This window comes from Oreochromis aureus, linkage group 3 (assembly GCF_013358895.1).
Source record: "Oreochromis aureus strain Israel breed Guangdong linkage group 3, ZZ_aureus, whole genome shotgun sequence".
In the NCBI taxonomy this organism is placed as follows: Eukaryota; Metazoa; Chordata; class Actinopteri; order Cichliformes; family Cichlidae; genus Oreochromis; species Oreochromis aureus.
The window spans coordinates 74,859,385-74,862,548 of NC_052944.1; the positions used below are offsets into that span (position 1 = coordinate 74,859,385).

General features: G+C 40.6%; 1 long non-coding RNA gene across 1 annotated transcript; it reads left to right on the forward strand.

The window, feature by feature from the left end:
• The first annotated feature begins 313 nt into the window (after positions 1 to 313).
• Positions 314 to 2,724, forward strand: LOC116333534. Its single transcript, XR_004200461.2, has 3 exons — positions 314 to 410; positions 1,291 to 1,375; positions 2,488 to 2,724. It is a non-coding gene; the product is annotated as an uncharacterized LOC116333534 (long non-coding RNA).
• The last annotated feature ends 440 nt before the right edge of the window (positions 2,725 to 3,164 follow it).

The following is a 3,164-nucleotide window of genomic DNA, read 5'->3' on the forward strand; positions in this document are numbered from 1 at the left end:
CTATAAAGATGGCTCCCTCATCAGGAAGCAGCCTACAGGTCACATGACCATCCAGCATGTTTCCAGGTCTGATGAAGGCCTCTACAAGTGTGACATCAGCGGTCATGGAGAGTCTCCATCCAGCTGGATCACTGTCACAGGTGACACACTCACCTGTCTGTGTTTCTGCAGCTTTCAACATTCAAAATAAACTAATGATTATAGTTTGTCTATTTAAGGGAAACCTACAACCACATCTCCGTCTACTCACACACCTGTATCTACATCCACCTCTATCCGTACATCAGCTACTCACCTTGGTTCTTCTGTTCTTCTTCATGTGTTTATCTCTGTTGGATCTGTCTGTGTTGTGGTTCTACTGGTTTTACTGGCTCTACTGGTGAGAAGAGATGTTGACCGGAAACCTGAAGGTGAGTTGTGTGTCAGTCTGTATTACCTGCACTGTATTGAGGTGGCAGCCAGTTGTTTTGAATTAAAATAGCTCATTTGAATAGTTTGATTCAAATTTTGCTCGTCTGTATTTCATCTGGCCCAGAAAACACGTGTCAGAGCTGTAACTGCTCAGATGTGTTTGATTTTGGGTTTGGTGGACACACAACTTGTCAAGACGTTTTACTGTTAAAGTTTTGAAGAGAAAAAATATCATTATGTGTTTTTTAAAAAATGTTTTATTCTGTCAGACTGGGTCTTAATGTGATGGTTTGTCTTCATTAAATACATTTTTATTAACTCCTGCGTGTAAAACTACAGCAGCAACTTCCTGTTGCTGAAAGTTAAATGCAGAGTGAAGCAGGTGAGAGTTTGTGGGCTTGTGTTTCATGTCAGTTGAGAATTTGTGACATGATGAACACACTGTGGAAACACAATATCTGTCTGTCACCATCACTACAGCAGTTTCTGGACACTTGCAACACAGGAAAAAAACGAAAACATACGTTAACTGGAAGCACTGTCTGGGACCTCAGGTGGTTTCCAGTCTCAGCTGGAGAGTTTTGTTGGTTCTGGTTAAACTTCTCACTGCAGTGTGTGCTACTTTGGCTAATTACAGTTTTCATGTTGTGACAACATGTTTGCTCTGTGGTTGAAGTGTGTCTGATTGTACTGAAAGAAGATGGCAGCTTTGTGGACACCAGCTTCCTTTTTACACAAAAGCCGGTGGTTCCTTTTATACAGAGGTGTTAAAATGAGAGAGAAAGCAAAAACCTGCTTGACTTTTTTAGACATTACAAATAATAAAGAAAATGTGCAGATTTCATACCTGCTGTAATTTAAATGTGTTTTATTTTGCAGAGGTTTATACAGCTGTAGTTTACTCAGCAGTGAGAGCTGAAGACGTCAGTATTGGAGACAAAACCATCAGAAAGAGGAGTCCAAGGTACAACTGCTCTTTAACAGAGACAACCTGTTTCCACACATCATGCTAAGCTAAGCTAAGCTAACCACATCATTGCTCAGTCTTGGAGCTCAGACTTGTGAGCTCTCTGTGACAAATGATTTCATGTTAAGTTGTCGAGCTCATTTAAAGAAACATGAGCAGCAAGATGTGAGCTTCATTAAATTCACCCCTGCTGGTCTTGAAACAATGCTGAACAACAACTATGATATTACGTTTTTATTAAGTTTAAACACATTTTTATACAACAAATTACAGTGATAATAATAATAATAATAATAATATATGACCTCTGAGCTAAAAGCACAGAAAGCAGAGTGCTCCAAACACTATCACAGTCTATCTTTATTTGTTGTTGTGTGTGAATGATGTCACAGAGGCAGGGTATTAATATGTCCAGGTCAACCATTAAAGCCCCACCCACATGCTGTTTAATTAACCAATCAGAAGAGAGTTTTGATTAAAGGGACAGGAGTGAACACAGTTGGCATCAGACAGAGGCTGCACTAAGGCCCCATGTAAAGAAGGATTATACTGAACTGTGAATCATGCAAAGCTACTGTAGTAGAAAGAAAAACATGCAGCTGGAAATTACCAGAAAAGGTTCACTTCAAATATAGAAATACAGCATCTGTTATGTAATATCAGATTAAAAGATGATCAAAATCAAGATGTGATTGAAGTGCAAACTTTCAACTTTATTATCGCATTCAGTGTTTAGGAATCAGTACAAGTGAGGTAGGCCATCAACAGTCTGAAGACAACATGCACAAGAGCCAAAGCCTCCATAAATGATATAAATGACTTTCTTGGTCTTTTCTGGGGGAAATGTACTAACGGAGTAGAGAAACTCATGCAACAAGGTCTCTGACTTGGTAAAAATAAGGTGAATTGCTGTGAATATTTTATATCAGAAGGTCAACCCTAACCAACATCTGAATTAGACAACAATGTTATTTATATGAAAGCTCTGTGGTTTGTATCTGAGCTGGGACTGTGTGTGATGCAGAGAGGTGGAGATTGAAGGTCTTGATTGAACTACAAAGCTTGTAATCATGTTTCCTGTTGTATGAACTGTGTGTGTTTGTGTTCAGACTTTAAACCAGAGCCAGACGTCGTCTACTCTTCACTGAAGTAGTCCACCAGTCCAACCACTGACGTCCAGCTGCTGGTCTCTAACTGGTCCTCCAGCACCTCAAACCAGAGGACATCAACATTGAATTTTACATATCTTAAGTCTTTTTTTCTCACTGAGAAAACCCATAGACTCAAAAATTGTATTATGGATTTTTTAAAATTGTCCTTTCATAAGGAATCACAGCACACAAGCAAACAACAGAGGACTCAGTGTGGAGATGGGTGGGGGAAACCAGCTGGTTCTTCCTGTAACATCACTATGATGGTGCCTCATGACAGTGGAGTTTACTGGTGTGAGTCCAGAGAGGGTCCCATCAGTAACATGGTTAACCTGACAGTCACTGGTAAGCTGAGTGTGTGGAGTTAGTGTTGATGAAGCTGTGTGTAAATGGATGAAATGCTGTAGTTTGTCTCTGTGTTGAGGTGGATCAGTGATCCTGCAGAGTCCTGTCCTCCCTGTGATGGAGGGAGATGACGTCACTCTGCTCTGTAAAACAAAGACCACTCCCTCCAACCTCCCAGCTGCTTTCTATAAAGATGGCTCCCTCATCAGGAAGCAGCCTACAGGTCACATGACCATCCAGCATGTTTCCAGGTCTGATGAAGGCCTCTACAAGTGTGACATCAGCGGTCA